This window comes from Ambystoma mexicanum, chromosome 1p (assembly GCF_040938575.1).
Source record: "Ambystoma mexicanum isolate Mex_15411 chromosome 1p, UKY_AmexF1_1, whole genome shotgun sequence".
Taxonomy (NCBI): domain Eukaryota; kingdom Metazoa; phylum Chordata; class Amphibia; order Caudata; family Ambystomatidae; genus Ambystoma; species Ambystoma mexicanum.
This window is the reverse complement of record NC_090921.1, coordinates 818,044,338-818,062,939: the sequence shown is the minus strand read 5'-3', so window position 1 is coordinate 818,062,939 and position 18,602 is coordinate 818,044,338. Positions and strand designations below refer to the sequence as shown.

General features: G+C 45.2%; 1 protein-coding gene, 1 long non-coding RNA gene and 1 pseudogene across 2 annotated transcripts in view; 2 read left to right on the top strand and 1 right to left on the bottom strand.

Annotated features, from left to right (window-relative positions):
• The window catches only part of LOC138513725 (WASP homolog-associated protein with actin, membranes and microtubules-like), a 77,654-nt pseudogene that overhangs the window by 42,333 nt on the left and 16,719 nt on the right, over positions 1-18,602 (bottom strand).
• BOLA1 (bolA family member 1) overlaps positions 10,553-18,602 on the top strand; it is an 87,904-nt gene continuing 79,854 nt past the window's right edge. The window contains exon 1 of the mRNA XM_069652449.1: positions 10,553-10,641. The gene's annotated coding sequence lies outside the window, so the exon portion shown is untranslated. The remainder of the gene's footprint in view (positions 10,642-18,602) is intronic.
• LOC138581266 (uncharacterized) overlaps positions 10,854-18,602 on the top strand; it is a 38,548-nt gene continuing 30,799 nt past the window's right edge. Inside the window, exon 1 of the long non-coding RNA XR_011304488.1 lies at positions 10,854-10,979. This is a non-coding gene — a long non-coding RNA (uncharacterized lncRNA). The remainder of the gene's footprint in view (positions 10,980-18,602) is intronic.

Below are 18,602 nucleotides of genomic sequence, written 5' to 3'. Positions count from 1 at the left end.
TCGAAAGCTCAAAGAAAGACATACATCCTCCTGAAAGTGGCGACACCGCTTGTGGTGGCACACAAATGGAACCAAAAAGCTGCCCCCAAAGAACACTAATGGGTTAGTAAAAACTGGAAATGTGTGGCACTGGTGTGGATGACCTATTCGATTCAAGGGGATCACCAAAGGTTTCTCTCACACTGGGACATTGGCCTGCATCACCTGTAGCGGGACTTGCGGGCCGCATGGTGCCCGAGGAAAATGAGATTGCTGGGGCTGGTGTGAGTACTCGCTCCACTTGGCGAGGGTGCTGGGGCTGGTGTGAGTACTCGCTCCACTTGGCGAGGGCACCTTCAAAGGAAGCTGAGCTGGGGGGAGATATGGCTGAGGTTTCTAGGGGAGACGAGGACTATGGGGGGTTCTAAAATGGTGCAAGGGCCGTACAACGGCTGGCGAGAGAGCTGGCCACTCACAGAAGGGGGAGAAAGTGGGAGGCAAGAAGGGATGGGGAGAGGGGTTACATGTGTTCTTACTGTTGAAAATGCCAATAAAATAAAAGAAAAATTTAAAAGTGCATTGTTACTGTGCTGCCCCCACAAGCCGAAATCAGCTCCCTGGTCCAGCACAGATACACCCACACACACATTATTTGACTCAACATTCACTCGCTTATTCACACAAAGCATTCCCTCACTCATTGCATCGGAGGATCATAAGTGACCTACCCATACATGTTATATCCCCCTGCACCTGTTCCAAGTAGGCACAGGGAAATGGTTTTGTTTTCCCTGTGCTTTGAAAACTGCACATCCTTTGAAAATCGGGATTTATTTGCAAATGCCAAAAATCCCCTTTGCACCCTCTACCTTGTGCAGTTGTGCATTTGGTGGGAAAAGAGCACCTCAATGTGCACAACTATAATGCACACATGTAAATGTCCTTTGTGCACGGTTCACCACCTTTTTGGCGCAAGTGAAGTGAATGAGCATCCCATCAGTTGCACCAAACAAGTTTTGACAATCTTGGCACGATTGTTTATCCCTACTGATCACTTCTTTACGCTGTACGTTCATTTCAGAAAGTGTGGTTCGAGGTCTCAGAAGTGAATTAGGAATGGTAAAGGACACACGAGAACGAAAGGGTGCATGGGGTTTTTACTGTTTCTGCAGTCATTAAACCCAGATTTGCTCATGAGCAGGTATTATGTTAAAGAATAGTTCCGGGACTTTTTTTTTATTGTCCCTACGGTTCAGCCATGTGTTTTTAAGCATAAATCGGTAGATCGTAGAAAACTTTCCTATGGACCTTACCCGACTTTTCGTCCATTAACGCACTCGAAATTAGCCGCCATTTTCTGATAATCCTATCATTTCCCCCCATCGACCTGGCTCACCTGCTTTTGCGGCACTAAATCAAATCCCCCGCCCCTGAAACAGACTTTATCAAAACATCCATATTCCCCGCCTCTATCCGTGACGTGACTGTGCTGCGTAGGCAAACGCGCCCAGGCGTCTTCTACGCGACTCCACACAGAACCCGGAAATCAACACAGATCAGCTCACAACACAGCGCGCCACAATTGGGAATATGAAACTGTACTTTTAAATCAAACCGCAAGATTGTAAATTTGGTAAAGTACATTTATTTGACATCAAATGTTTAGAGAATATTCAGCGATTTTCATTTTTATTTGCTCACGTTCCAAAAAGTTCGTTTTGAGGCACGCGATGTTCCTTTGCTGTACACAGGGTCTTAGATCATCTCACAATACAGCGCCACAATTTGGAATAAGAAACTGTAGTTTAAAAGCAAACGGCAAGATTGTACATTTGGCAAAGTACATTTATTGGACATCAAATGTTTAGAGAATATTCAGCGATTTGCATTTTTCTTTGCTCTCGATCCAAAATAGTTCGTCTTGAGGCAAGCGATGTTCGTGTGCAGTACGCAGGGTGTTGGTTTACGATAAAATAAGCTATTCGGTCGCACTGATAATCGCATGGCTGTTCCAACAACGAGGCACTAGGCCACCACAACGGTCTGTATGTTGCATCTAGCCGTTAGTACCGCGTAAGGGCATACTTGTACTTGGCGATCGTCCCATAAAATGGTCAGGGTGGTAACGTTGTTCATGCGGAGAAGCAACTGGCGGTTGAAAAAGCCATCCGCCGGTGTCTGGTACTCGTGACACATACAATAATGAAGGATGTACCTGTTTTAAAAACATAAAAAATGAAATTAGTCTCACCATCAGATCTTTATTAAAATTATTCATTTTATATATTAGGTCGGGAAATTATTTCATAGCTAGGACAGTGCAACTGGGTATTATACGTCAAGGGGGGGGCTGTAGGATACTGAGACGGTCCCCCAGTGCAGGGGTTGACAGGGAGGCAGTGCAGGTGGAGAGTGGAAGGGCCCAGGACCGAGGTCGCAGACAGTGGACCAGTTGTAGCAGGGGAGAGGGAGAGAGAAAGCAGAAGCAAAGAGGAAGGTTTTGAGGTGCTTCCGTAAAAGGAGATGGTTCTCCTCAAGATAGTGCGCGGTACAAAACAATATGCCACATAGAACGAACAAGTACAACTTAACCCGTCTTTAAAGCTACTGTATAGTAATTAAATTGCGGTATAAACTCATCTAAAGAGTTACTTACATTATATTTGCATTTTCCATTGTGTCTGTGCGTAGGGCAGCCCCGAAATACCACTCCTTCTATGCTGACGTTATTTCTTCTAATGAACGAACATTAAATGGCTTTCGTTTCTGAAATTATATTCATTATCGTTTCTTACGTTATTGCCCCACACCCCCAAAAAGAAGTCTTTCGGGATGGTCCCGGCCTGTCAAGGTCAAATAACAATAGAACCTTATACTGAGTCGTGGGCCATTCCGGCACCCGAGAAAAAATCAAAGCAGCTGACCTTCACTTTGAACGAGCACACATTCCTAGTTAGCTACATTCAGTGTAAGGCCATCTCACAGGACTCACAGAGCAATCACTTTTATTTACACAATACATAGCTACACATATTCAATGGGCCTGCGACATGAGGAGACTCGAGAGAACAGACAATCAAATTACAATCATTTAAACCGTGATGTGTATTTCTCAATGAGCTCTTCTTTAGGTGGACATGGAACAGAGGCAATGTTGGGTGGCAATGCAGTTGTCCCCTGCACAGGTTCGTTCACAACTCCATGTATGTGCCTATCTAGGACATCAACAATAAGTCTCTCAATAAAGTCATATTGCATATCCTCAAACACTGGTTTGATAACCCATTGTTTACTTCTTTTAGTGAAGGCCTTATTGTAGCGAAGCGTCCCTAAAGTTCCGGTCGTCCTACTTTGTTGACGGCCAACATTATGGTTATGTGTCAAGACCGCTAAAAGAGTCCGATTTATCATGCCCTCCATGCCAAAATGCAATCATTTTGGCCTGTACTTTAGGCACATATTGTGGAACACCTCCAAATCTCCTGTGTGGCAGAATTCCGTGAGTCCCCTCAAATGTCTTGTTATAGTTTTATCAAATACAATCTTTTCAATGGCTTTGTGAGTGGGTGATGAAGGAATCAACCACTTCTTCTTCCGTGCCTCCTCTGTGGACAAATGGCCATGTTCACAATTGTGGAAATGTTGGTTTGTGGTCCAGCGGTGAACGTTGCTACAGTGTAGCATTACTGACCGCCATTTTTCCAGTAGAATTTCCAACGACCCTCCACATGTTTTTGAGCTCCACCAAAGATGGTTGCTGATTGACTTGGACCACTGTGAAATACCTTGCATATCTTTTTTTTTACCTGCAGCCGACATTTTTTTATTGATTGTTTTTGCAAGATGCCAAACGTCAAATTGGTGATTTATATTTTTGTACTCTTCTCTCATTGTCTTGGCAATTGAAACGTGTCTGTCCGTGGCTATCAGGTCAATCACCGTTCCCCGCGAATGTAGTTCTTGCAATGATGCTACAAAGCCAACTTTCTCCATGGCCACTGAGGATGTACTTTGTGACACCTGCACGACCACCGAACTCACAATTTTCTTACTTTCCATGTCCTGAAAGTGGTAGGTGCAGTACTTGGCTGAAAATCCTGGGCTGTCGCACTGTCCATCACCGGTTAGCCTGAACCGTTTGCCCGCGAATGTACTATCAATAGACATTTTTTTCGATTCTCCAAGCTTCGCTAATGGCTGGAAATAGATAATCGGTTTGGTATTTGTAGAACTGAGTTTTCGCAATGAAATGGATTCCCACAAACTGAAAGAAAGACTCTAACTTTTTAAAACTTGAACCACTAAAAAGTGCAGCCGCTGCACAAAGTAGATTGCCTGCTGGCAGTTGCCCCAGCATGGGTTGTGCAGACCATGAGAAAGGATGATATTTTGTACAGGTGGCATGTATTTTAAGGTTAGTGCCTCGAATTGCACGAGTCACATTAATCAATGGCTCCCCACATACTTCCCCACCAACCGAATGCCCACATTTCATCCGAATAATAATATCAATCAAACAACTATCGAATACAATGAATTTGGCCTCTTTCCTTATACTGTCACTCTGCATCCCAGCTGGTTCGGCCTGTAACGTTGAGGACATGTCACTCACATGAAAGGTAGAATCTCTGATATCGTCTTCCGCTATGTTCAGTGATATTGATGGTGTTTCATTGTCGTCCACTTCATTCTCTTCCATTGCAACATCTGTTCCTTCTCCGGCGATGGGTGAATAAAACAATTTCTTCAACTTTCTCGCGGTCTTAGTTTTTGCGGGTGTGGATTCTGTAAATTGATCTCCGACTGCATCCGAACTACCAGGAGGACATTCACTATCAATGGCTGGTGGTGGTATAGCTCCGTTGTCAATCACTTCATATTCTTCCCATTGGCACGATGCATCTCCAGTCTCAAGTCCCTGCCAAAAGGTTTGACAAGCAACATCTCTTGTTCGCTTCACTGTCTGTGTAGATCTAGTTCGTACACCCACTCGCAAATAGAGGACAGATTGGAAAAGGGATGTTCAGTTTAAACACAACTTAACAGTATTGAACTATTAACAGTGAAAAACAACATAATATAGTGACCAGGACACTAACCTTCTTTTGCTTTCTTTTCTTTGAAACTTTCTTGCCTCGAACTTCAACATCAGGACGCTGTTGCTCCGACTCGTGTGTGCATGTCTCCACTTCCTCTTGCGCTGCAACGACTATATTTTCATGATAAGCACATCCATCACGCACTGACGCTCCATCGACTCCCTGAAACATAGAACTTCCATTAGTATGTATAATAATATTGAAAACACAAAATGTGCTTGGGGACCAATACCCACGTACATCTCAATAGCAAAACACGAATGAACGCTTTGTGTAGAACATTCAAACGACAATTATTCACGCATTGTTGATCTAGTTAGATGGAACTGTCAAGATCCATACCTCGGGCTCCTCATAGACTTCCATTGATGATATTATTGAAGATGATGCTTCAGTAACTCCCTGAAACACAGTAATTGCATTAGTATGGTTTTCTATTTTGTTAAAAAGAACATAAACTTTGTGCAGGCGTCAACGGCTCATCTAAATAGACCTGCACAAATGATCAGTTGTCTAAAATAAATAATGGATATGTAAATATGATTCGATTTGCTCGATCGTTGGAATTGTCACAACCCAGAGATCTGCATCAACTACTAGGGGTGATGTTCTTGTAGAAGAAGCTCCATCATCTCCCTGAAACATAGTACTTGCGTTAATAAAGAAGGAAGTATAGCGGATGTAATCACGTCATATGATTTCGCTTGATCGAACTGTCAGTATCCATACCTCGAAATGCATAAGAACATCCAGGGACGATGTAACTGCGGTGCACACTTCTGCAAGCTGTTGCGCCGACCCGTAACTGCATGCTCCCCCTTCTTCTTGGACTAATGCTCCATCGACTCCCTGAAACATAGGACTTTCATTAGTAATGAACACAATATTGAAAAAAGAAGACACATAGGAGGGCGACGACAGAAGGACATATCAATGGCTAAAAACGAAAGAAACATTGTGTGTAACAATCACGCTACAAGAATGCAAGATCTGATGATCTCCATCGATGGAACTGTCCGGAAACGTACCTCGAGCATCTGAGTGACATCAACGGTTGTCGTCAATACGTTGGACTCCTCAGCATCTCCCTGAAAGACAGTACTTGCATTATTTTGGATAACAATAATTATAACTGAAAACAAAGACTAGAGGACGAGTACAAGGGTGTACCATTAGGTAAAATAATCACACGATAAATTAAAACTATTGATTTACATGCCCAAAACAAGTCAGTGGCAGAATAGCTAAGTAAGATTACCCGATAGGCGCTTGAAGTGGCTGATGACTGCAATAACGACACGGATGGAGAATCTTCCCCCTTCATATTGAGTGGATACATAAATGGGGAAATTATTGTTAGCTAATGCTACACACTACCGCAAGGCCGAGAGATAAATACGTAAACTTGACTCACCAGTGGAGGGATGTGGACGAATACAGTGGGAATAGCGGTTGAGAGCAATTTTCGCCTCGCTCGCGGTGTGTTCTTCTTTATTAGCAATGATGTGGAGTACATGTCTGAGCTAAAGTGCCTGCTGCAGATGCGGTATCGATCACCCCTCTTGTCCGCAAAGACTTCTAGGACTCTACTTTCAAGCTCAGACGGTGGATATCCGCAATATCGGACCCATTCTCTTATCTGATCTATTGTCTTAGGGAAAACATGCATTATAGTACCTTCAGATTTATTATGGGTCTTCGAAGGGCAACCGCCAATGGAACAGGCAGGCATTGTGGAAAGTTCTGAAAAGTAAAGATCAACAATTCTCTATGAATACCAATGTGTTAAAAAATTAAATGACACATAAAAGGTTCAATGCAAGGTTCGTTTTGGTTCTTGGAACTATACACGTTATTCACATGCGGATAAGTATTTGAATAACTTAAAAAAAATAGAAAGATAATTTGACTAAACTCAGAACATGTGAGTAGTTCCTTGCATGTACTGTCTTGAACGAAAAGAAATTGGACGCAAAATGATTATGGTACATGGCCTTACCTTGACGAACAAACAGTTAGATGCAGGGATCAGAGTAGTTTCTTGTCGTAGAACAGGGAGCAGTTCACAGGTTTGCAAACTGACGAGTTTCCTCGAAGTGGTCACGGAAGTTCACAGAGACGAAGAGCAGATAACCAGCACCTTCACGGGTTCGCTAGCAAAGCGCAAAGAAGTTCTCATTAGAAATATGAAGTGGGTTATAAAGAATTCGAAACAGGGGTGTGTTTGTGAATGAATGACGTGTATATGTCGTGGCATTATGTGGATTGCAGGGGGCCGTCCAGCGTGAGGGGGGATGCTTGGCAGGAGACACGGGGTCTGGAGGTAGACATGGGAACAACAACCCATGCTCTATAGACCACTTTGAAGTGTACATGGTCTTTGGCACCTCTTGGCCTTTATCGCTCCCTGACAGCTCCACTTGCCAGCACAAGTACCCCGGTGCGAACTGCCTTTGATAGGGCGGAGGGGGGGTGGATTGGGGCGGTGGTCGTGCAGACAAGACACAGGAAGACTCGTGAATGGAGACACACTTATGTGGATTGCAGGGGGCCGTCCAGCGTGAGGGGGGATGCTTGGCAGGAGACACGGGGTCTGGAGGTAGACATGGGAACAACAACCCATGCTCTATAGACCACTTTGAAGTGTACATGGTCTTTGGCACCTCGTGGCCTTTATCGCTCCCTGACAGCTCCACTTGCCAGCACAAGTACCCCGGTGCGAACTGCCTTTGATAGGGCGGGGGGGGGTGGATTGGGGCGGTGGTCGTGCAAACAAGACTCGTTTGCCGCAGGGCCTCACCAAGGAGAGGCCATCTAACTGCATGTAAGAGGCAGGCTGCAGGATCTAGTACATGGAAGGCAGGGGGGTGAGTTTATAAATACCTCACCCTCCCAGGAGAATATATGGGTGCAGTTCACCCTGGAGACCCTGGATGCCTAGGCAGTTAGTCAGCAGCAGGCTGGCCTGTGGTGGCAAGGCGGCACGGGCCAGAGGGGGTCATCTCTGTACCCGGTGCCCAAAAGGATGATTTATTATGATCAACCATATTGATTATTTACCTATAACCATGTTTTGTATCAATAAAATCCAACGGCCTTTTATTGCCAACGCTTGAACAAAGTGGTGTGGTAAGTATTTTTGGGGGAGGAGGCAAGGCCGGGAGGCTTGATGCCAACCCGCAAAATAACATATGTATGTCTGCTGCATATGGGTTCAACGGTTATGTGGATTGAAGGTGGGCGGCCAGCGTGAGGGAGGATGCTGGCCGGAGACATGTGGTGTGACAAGACAAGGCACAGGAAGACTATTCAATGGAGACACACTAGATTCATTTAAAAAATCAAAACAACCATTGTTAAAATATATGTTGGGTTTTATTTTAGATCTTAATTTCAATTGAACATAAATAATAAACATTACACATTGTAAAGTTCCGGTTGCAGCACATCCAGGGAAAATCCGCGGTATTGTCCACTGTCGCTGGGGAAATGTTGTCTAATGGCAAGTACCGCACAGGCAGGTATTACTCTCCGAACGCGGTGTCCGAGCCTCCCGTGAAGCCACCAAGTGAAGCAACGATAGGCCACCAGCCTGTACCACCTGTGAAAAAGAAAGATGCAAACTGTATTAAAATGACAAAACTTTCTTATCAATGTCGATTCATGTAAAAAATGTCATTCTGCTTTGAAAAAAATTCTATCTAGAAAATGCACAATATGGAACCAATTTACATGCGTTCGAATGATATGTAGATGTAATTTTATATGTGGGAAACGACCATGAAATAGTAGTGGCATCACTGACATCACAACCAGAGTATACTTACTCGTTACTCGGATTACGCGGACGAACAGTGCCGCGAAGTTCGTGCATAAGCACCATCATCATCCTTAACACGGTCCGTGAGAGGCAGGCTTCCCTGAACTCTGGCAGCTCGGTGATGCATTGCGGACTTGGCTCGCCTTCCGAAATGTAGGCCAAGCACCCGGAATTTTCACGGCAGCAGCAGTTCTCCTCCTCAGTTGGCATTAGCTCGCACCGATTGCACGTGCAACAGGTGGAGACGCCGTCCATGCGACATGGTCCAGGCTCTTCATTCGTTGACTGGTCCTCCCAACTGCCGTCCGAATCCCCATCGTTTTCGCGTGCTTGCCTTTCCAGTAGTTCCTCCTCGGTGTACTCGGGCTCGTACATATACGGCATTATTGTAGCCATTGTGTGGTAAAGAAAGTAAAATAATTTACAGAGATGGTACAGGTGTTCACAAGGCCTAGAAGCGGCGAAGGTAGCTGACCAGAGCACAGAAACGAGTCACAGAATACTCAAAGTAACACAGAGAGAGTAATGGAATCGAAAATCTGCTGCTGTGTGTTGTGAAACGGTGTGTTTATACTTATTGAGGAAAGAGGCGTCCTGCCATTTCCATGGCGACACTTCATTAGCTGAGGCGCAGCGATTGTTGACACGAAACGTGCTTTGGCGTTGGGAAATGGGCGGTACGCGTCTGCTGATGTCAGGCTCAGGGGCGGGGGATTTGATTTAGTGCCGCAAACGCAGGTGAGCCAGGTCGATGGGGGGAAATGATAGGATTATCAGAAAATGGCGGCTGATTTCGAGTGCGTTAATGGACGAAAAGTCGGGTAAGGTCCATAGGAAAGTTTTCTACGATCTACCGATTTATGCTTAAAAACACATGGCCGAACCGTAGGGACAATAAAAAAAAAGTCCCGGAACTATCCTTTAAATACCATTGGCTCAACAGCAGTGTAATCGTTAACCCCAGAGTATGTACTGTGCAGAGTAGGTATTGTGTCTGTAGTTATAAGCCCCAGCGCAGGTATTCTGTCATATTTAACAGATTAGCAGGTACTGTGTCTGGAATCAGTATCTAAGATCCGGTACTGTGTCTGTAATTATTTGCTCCAGGGCAGTTATGTAGTTGATGAGCAGGTACGACGTACTGTTTCGGAAGTCATTAGCTCCAGAACAGGTATCCTCCAGCCAGAGGATGTGATGAGCCTTTACCATTAGTGCTAGAGAAGGTGGTGTCTGCCGATATTAATTGGGGTGTTCTTTCTGTGTCTGCAGCCATTAGACTTAGAACAGTTATTATATACGTAGTCACTTACACCAGAGCATGGTCTGTATAGTAGCTGCATAGCGGTTACTGCGTCTGCGAGCATCGAAGAGCCTGAACTGTATCGTAAATTAGCTTTGGGGCAGGTACTGTGTCTATGATACCAACAACAGGCTGCCCGGTGTAATTTCAAAACCAGATGTTTAGCAAGCCACGTACTTACAATGTTTAATTTCAACATGTGATAAGTACAATACAATGAAATATAGCTTCAACGTGCATTCCGAGAGGTTGCAAAAGGGCTCCTCTTACCAATACAACAACCCTGATGGCATTGTGTGTTTGTTTAAAAGTTTGCCGACTCTTTCTGAAATGCCTTTACGGGGTTAAAACGTACATCACGTCGTGACGTTTTCATGTAGGACGTCTACGTGCTTAGGAAGAGAATCACTGAGGAAGGAGTACTCTGTGCCGTGCACTGGCAGGTATTTATTTTTCTGTGTGTATTTATAAGGCACGTATACATCTCTGAGAAGCGGCAGGTATATTTAGGTGCGGGTGGGTTTCTTTTTTCTATTTTGATTTTTGATGCAACAACAGCGCATTTTGTGTGTCTTTTTGGCTGTTAAAACAGCAATTAGCTCACTCCCCCTACTTGCACTTTTGTGGGCGTGTCTGTGAGGGTCCGGGGCCTATGCAAAGATACTTTGGGTTTTTTGGCGGGTCAGTTCCCGTTTAAGTGTATACATAGCTAAGGTGCTTGGTGGGTCAGTGATCCGATTCGATGGCGGGTGACACCGGCCAAAAGTGTATGCATTGAGAGGTATGGGATAACTGAGAAGCTGCATGTCTACTCCAAGCTTTTCTTCGAATGGGCTTTTAAGTGTGTGTTTAAGATGCAGATGAAAGTACGCCATACAGGAATTACACATTCATACATGCCTCCCGATTTATGCAGGAGACTCACGATTTTTCAATTAATAATATTGCCATGTTTCACTTTCTCCTCCCTAAATTAATTCTACCCCAATGCATTCCTACAGGAAAATGAATTTCTCCCGATCTCTAATAAAGTCTCCCTCCCAGGTGCTTCAGAATGCTGGCTTTGATCATCTATTTCCTAATTTTAATACAGTGTTTGTCTTTCATTTACCTGTATTAACCAGTTGTTCAAAGTATATTTCCTCATTGGCATGCGAAATACAGGGAGCCATGATTTGTCATTTTCTCCTGGATTGCTTTACACCTGGTCTGAAATGGACAAGTAGGGACTGCCACAATACATCTTCTCTAACCATCATTCAGTCATAAATCATGTGATTCCATTACCTGTGATGCCATCATTATGCCAATTTATTTTTGCAACTTGAAAAACCCTTTTTAGTCAAAGAATGTTGGCTGGTATTGGAACGCCCAATTTGCATATAGGCTGACATCATCAGAAGTTACATCACAGAAAAGGAAATGACGTGGAGCTTTATCAGTTTGACCTTAACGGCAAAATCACATTGGACGAAGTTTCCATTAGTAAACCGGGACAGCATTGTGGTGTGCAGTATACGAATGATCACTATACTATATGTATCAACTCAATAGTAAGCCAATTGATGATTTAGGCACGCATATCTTCCTACCTCTAGTTTGTACAAATATTTTTTTAAGATTTAGGTTTCTATGATCAGTTTTACATAGATCCTTTGAAAAGTACACACATTGCAAGTAAACTAACCTAACAATATGTACATTGTTATAGAAGGAATGGGAGTTTACAGTAACAGAATGCAAAGTAAAGTGAGCCTAAACAAATTAATTGTGTTTTTAAAACTATTATCAAGACCTAAATACAAAAATTGATAGAAAATTCGCTGTGCGTTATCTGCTTGTTGTGGACCCTGTCTCTAATTACCCAATTTGTATTCATGTTTTATATAGCTCAAACCTAGCTTGAGATTAAAGGCATACTTTGCATGAACAAGTTGGGTACGTTTACTAGACACAGGTTGGTAAATCCCAGGGAAAATGTTATGCTTGGTCATTCCTAGGAATTCTCTAAAAGCAGGGTCTTAAGTTATTTTCTTGGCTGCTGGTGTGGTCCTGAGCCCAATGGAGATGGTATTCCAGTATGCTCGGGCAAAGCAGATGTAATGTGGCATAACAGATGGAATGCTTCCTGGTCTTCTCCATACAGGTCAGTTTTGTTTCAATCCTCGTGACGTTCTGGCTCCTGAAGGAGCATGTGCTTCCAGAGTTGTACATTTGGCAGTAAGGTTGGGAGGTGTTTAGGCGGTGGTATACTATTGTGACAGAATGTCATCTCGTGGGGACAGGATAACCTGTATCTTTTTGATTTTTATTGATAAAATGATGCAAGTAATTCAGTTTCTGAAAGGGGAGGCCTGTAAATCTGTCCCCACCCTTGCTGTGACCATCTCCAGCAACGGTGATTCAATGGCAGAAGGGCATGTCCCAGGGTCACGCATGCATTCCTGACAGCTGCCGGAGTACAAAGTTACAACAGATAGAGGGGCCTTTTTAATCATCTGCACCTCCTGGTTCAAAACATAAAAATGATGTACCCAACTGCCTAGTGGCACAGTAAACTGTGAATATCAGACTTGTTTAGTTATGACATGGTGGCTGATAAGGTTACACAATTATACATCCACAGTATTTGGGTTTCAAAGTATTGTCAGCTTGGTGAGGTGATTCACTCACGATAGGGCAAGGTGTGTTTTAGCTGTTTGGCCTTAGTGTACCCACAAGAACCATGTAGGACCCTGCCTAGGAAGCTCACCCTTTGACCGCTTGAGGAAGGGTGACACCTTTCTGCAAGACAGTGTCACAAATGTAGACTTTGTTGGCAAGAAAACAAGGCAATAGATTTGTACACTCTGCGCTAACCTGGATCTGTAGCGTGGAAGCTGCTGAGGAAGATTTCCCCCGAGGACTCTGTGCCTCCCGTCCGGATAACACCAGAATGGAAGGGACAGAACCGGCAGGGAAACCTCTGGGGAAGAAAACCCTGCCAGGAATTGTCTTGTCAGTACCTGAAGGGCTGTGTTAGGTTTCAAATCTTGAAAGGTTTCATCGTGTGGAATGATGGTGCATTGTCAGATGGTGCTCCAGTTAGCTTGTGTAGATATTGTGGAAGGGAATTCCTGCTGGGCGGGTACTGATGTTTCTGCACAGCGTTGGCTGTCCGTGCAGAACGCTGACTCGAAAACGTGCTCCTGAGCATAGAGCACTCTGCGATCGTAAGACAGGAGCAGGGGTCAGTGAAGAACAATGCGACCGGCAGGGGCTGTCAAATGATTCTGCGTTGCTAGGCGATAGTTGAGTGTCTAACACGGGCGAAGGGCTCTGAGTCATGTGGCTGAAGGGGGAGATGCTCCAGGTGGCGGGGCTAGTATGCATTCACTATGCAGAGTAGCAACACGCTGACTCAATAAGCCTGTCCTCCAGCAGGAGGGGGCCGTGCCAGGAGCGAAGGAACCGAAAGGACTGCACTGCAGCCCTTGTGCACAGGAGCCATCTTGGGGGAACCAGGAAGCACAGCACACAGGTGTCTCCAGCGTGCCCAAAGAGACCAGCGCCCTCTGGGACGCATGACCCACAGGAACCCTCCCAGGAGGTCCACTGTGACCTGGTGCTTCAGAGACTGTCCCAACATGACTATGGCTTTCTCACACCAGATGAAGGAGGTGGACTTGGAGTAGTCCAAAGGAGAGGATCAGCTTAATAGAAGGGGATTCTGCTCCTTCCCCACCGCAGACATAACACTTTGCATAGGGCACTTGTTAGCAACCTGGATTGGGCCCCTGACCACAGGCTTGCCTTGGACCAATCCATTGTACCATTTTGCTGTTACAAGAAATATTGCCCTGAATTGATTCATGTTAGAATTTCAAGACAAGAAGGATTCACCTGGAACTTTGCTGGGTATACAGTGTATTCCAGAGTCCTCCATTATAAAGGTGAAGGCAGAAGGCTCCAAGGAAGAAGGAAGCTGTTGTACCTGTCCACCTCCAGGGACACCTTTGAGAAGAAACTGCTGTGGATCAAGGCCTCTCTGATGCTTGTGCACTAAAACCCAGGATCCCACACGCTGAAGGGGGGTCTCTCAGCAACCCAGAAGTTCAGAAGCTACCCGGGACCAAATGTACCTCCTCAAAGCACTTTCAAGCTGGCTTGATGGTGCTCGGCTCTTTTTTGAGCTGCTACAAGACCTGCAGTACTGTTTTGGTGCTCTGAGCGCTTCAGACCACTTACCTGCTCTTTCAGCCATTCAGACCCTGGCTCTACCATTTGAAGCAGACCCGATCGCCAGCTTGACTCTGTGGAAGCAACTGACTCGATCTGCTGGAAGCCACCTACTGGCTCGTCTCAAGTGCTAACTTGACCCGAGTATAAGTTTTGCCACATGCAAACTCTAACCTCTGGAAGCTATTAACTCGATCCATCTGGAACACTGACTTGATCCACCGGAAACCCATGCTTCAAACTGACTCTACGCCGACTCACCATTAGGAAATTGCGACTCGACCAGCTCAACTGCAGTAAAGCACCTAGAAGCCTGATTCAATTTGTTTGAGCTCCAAATAAAAAGAGTCCCTGTCCCACAGGCCCACTAATACCTTAGTGACGTTTAAGCCCACTTTGCTTTTTACAAGACATCTCCTTGAACGTTGATATTAGGTGCTTAAAATCCTTTGCCAGAGCAGTTTTCCCTGTAGCCACAGAGGGCCCCTTTAGTCCAAAGCCTGTATTTTCTGTGTTACCTTTACAGGGATGGCCCAGTAGTGTTTTATTACTTGTGTGCATTTATTGGTATAATTTAAAGATCCTATTTTAATAGAACCTTGCTTGGTTTGACATTCTTTTATGTTGGTATCATCATCCTGTTTGTGTTGCAGCTGTACCAGCTCACTCCTTCTGAGGAGTATAGTCTGTTCTTCGCCCACGTTGGCAAGCAAGGCGAAAGATGAATATACCTGTGAGGCTGTGCCGGTTTCCCCCTTATGATCGGGATCACTGCTGGTTTAGTAGTGTGGTTAAGAGTAGTCCATTTAGCCACCCCTGTGCTTCGTGCTTCTGTAGAACAGACATTTCATCACAGTAATGCAGGTGATTTCAAAGAGGATCCTGACTGGGATAGATGGCCAGTGTAGTGATGTGGTTTAAAACCTGTTAAGGCGGTTCATCACTTTGTGAGATGCCTCTTGAGTGTGGACAGCTGTATGTCAAGAAGCCCAGCAAGGAGTGTAGTCCCCTCCCCCCATCAGTGTGCAACTGTGCAATCACAAGGGTCGTTACCGCAATACGGAATTCCTTTAGTGGGAGGTAGGGCTTAATCTTGCAGAGCAGAACGATCTTGGCCCTTTTGCTAATATGCTGCTAGAAGGAGATGTTACTGTATCTACGATGAATCCAAGGGATTTGGTACTGGATATGAGCTGAGGAGGGAATCCATCCATGTGCATTCCCTTGATGATTTCCTGTTTGGATGGATGACTGAGCAGCAAAAAGTCAATTTTGGTGGGGTTGAGTATTCGGTATGGCATTTTATATTTGATTGGTTGCAAGGCATTTCTAGGGCCGTGTGATGTTGTGGGAGCAGTTCACCTAAAGGTATCATATGGGTTTTGGTGTAGAGAGATGTTTGTCATCGGGGAGTGAACCCAGCAGCTCCATCTACCGGGTGAAGATCACGGTGGGGAGTATCGAGCGCTGAGGTTCTCTGCAGGTAACAGTGCACGGGCAGATGTGATTGTGGCCCTCTGAACAGCTTGGCGTTTATATAATAGGAAAGAGGAGAACCAGTTGAGATGCTTGAGAAGCCCATTCTTTGTGCTGGAGGCTGGTAAGAGTGCGATGGTCGTCAGTATGAAAGGTGGCAGTAAGGTCCCGGAGGCAAGAGGCTTATTTCTCCATGATCTAAAGAGCATCGTGTTTCACCTGGGTAGGCGTGTCGGTGCTGCATTTGGGACATAAAACAGTGTTGTAATCCATGAGCAGGCAGTGGCGGCTGATGTGCTCATGCATTTGATTGCATACTGTCTTCTCATTGATTTTACAGATAGATGGTAGGCTGGTGATTGGCAGGTAGTTGACGAGGTCCGCTGGGTCCATGGTTAAGGACTGGGTGGGATAAGTCCTGTTTTATACAGTCTGGGAAAATGCCCTCACTGATAGCGGTTTTAACTATTTGGAGGAAATGGCTGAGGGTCGGACCTGTGATCTTTTTTTTAATATGGAGGAATGTAGGACGTCGAAAGTAACATGATAGCTATAGTGACAAAATCGTTTGAGCAAGGGCTTTGGGAATATGAGCATGAAGGCATCAAGGGTTGTGCTACTCAAGGTTGGATAATCAACGGCTGATTTAGGTGAATGTGTGTTGATTTTAGTGTTGAATTTGCATTTCTACAGGGATTCTGGTATTTCTTATTTCTGGCACTGGTAGTAGGTTTGAACAGTGTTTGGCTACAAAAAAGAGGGATTTGCCCCTGTTGAGTCTGCCACAATCATTGCAGAGTAGTAGACAGCTTTAGCTTTGGTGATAGTGCACGACGTGCAATATGCAGTTCTTTAAGCGCAGTGGGAGGGCCTTCAGCTTGTGCAGGCATTAACATGCACTCAAATTGTCTTTTTCTTGTCATACAGCTATTGGGTGTGTCTGAACATTAACTCCTTCATGTACTCTCGCACCTCCCTCTTGAGGTTGCTTACCTTATGTATATACTCTGCTTATCTCTTGCCATTGCTCCTCTTGTATAGTCTTTTTTACCTTCTCTAAGTAAACGTAATGCCTGCTACATGACTCCTTATGTATATCTGGGATCCTCCCAATATGCCCTTCTGTACATTTTTCTATGATGTATACAATGTGTATGTAACCTAAGATATGCGCCCAGATGCCTTTGGGCCAGGCGCGCTATACAAATAAACCAATACAAATACATGGCCGAGGCATTGACTCTTATGCAACATCGTTTTAAGGGGGAGTGTGTATCAGCCAACTCCTTTTGAGGTTTGTTTGCGGGTTTACAATAGGCTGTAAAGGTTTGAAGGGTGTGAAAGGTCGGTCTTATTTTCCTGTGCTTCCATTGGAAAGTATTTAAAGGAGACGCAAGCAGCCACAGTGGTTTTACCTTGTGGGTAGGTTGGGTGTGTGTCAGGATAGGGATGGCACTTTGGTCTGCCAAGTCGAGTAGATGGGATTGAGACATTTTATGAGAGGGAGGGTGAGAGAACTAAGTCAAGGATGTTTCACTTGATGTGGGTGAGTGTTTGCATATGTTGAGTTATGTGCAGGAAGTCTGCCAGTATAAGGAGAGCATCTCTGGTGCTGGCTCCTGGGTCCCATGTAGGTTGAATTGCCAAAGGAAGGTGTTGTTTGAGCATGCAACAGATGCTGTAGAAGACTGATCAGCTATCTCGTCCATGAACGGCCCGAACCTGCAAAGTGGTTTGCAGACGAGAACAGTGCTGGACTCCTTGTTGTGATAGTGCAGATTGGCGTGTAAGGGTCTCCATGGACTTTATTACCGCCAGGCTCGCACTCTGCCAGGCGAATTGGTTTTGTGTGTGACTGCCATGCCTCCCCGGTTTTCCCCATCCGGTCAACATGTTGGATGCTTTATCTGGGTAGGATGAAGGTTAGGAACACATGCGAGTAGGTGGAGTAGAGCCGTGTTTCAGTGATGAAGATAGCATTGAGCTAGTGTTTGGTGATCAGAGCGACAATGTTGGCCGCGCATAAGACGGCAGCGCGGGCGCTAATAAGAATTAGTGAATAGGAGCAGAGAACAAGAGGTTGGGGGAATGGTTAAAAGAGGGATTTGGTAAAGGTTAGAGAAATTGGAGTGAGGGGCATTCATCAGAACTGGGAATGCTTGGCGGATGGTCAGGGACAAGCTGTTGCGCAAGATGATGTCGCTAATGCTGGATGAGCAGCTGTCAGCAGGGAGCTGTCGGAGCTAAGGCAACGCTGGAGGATTACTGCAGTTGTTTGAGCAATTGATTTTATGCCCCACTGCGTTCACACAGCAAAACTGGTAGATGGCTTTTTGGCAGTTATCCAAGGACTGCACTGAACTATTCGCTGAGGGGCACAGCAGCCACTACGTGGACTCTACAGTACAGGCCACATTTAATTCAGCGTACTGGGGTCAGTTAAGAGGGGAACTTCACATGGCTGGGACACAGTTTGGCGGGCCGTTGGGGGAACTTCTCCCGACCCCCTCTGGCCCGCTGCTACCCATTTATTAGTGACCTCCCTTACTGTGCTCCTTCTTATTCGGGGCTGGACTTGCAGGGATATCAGACTTCCCTTATTTGTGTTTTATGTGCACTTTGGTTGGGGCTTCTGCTGAGGATTATCTCTTAATTCAGTCATCTGCGGCCTAGCACTTTCCTGAATGGATTCATGATACAGCTTATATTG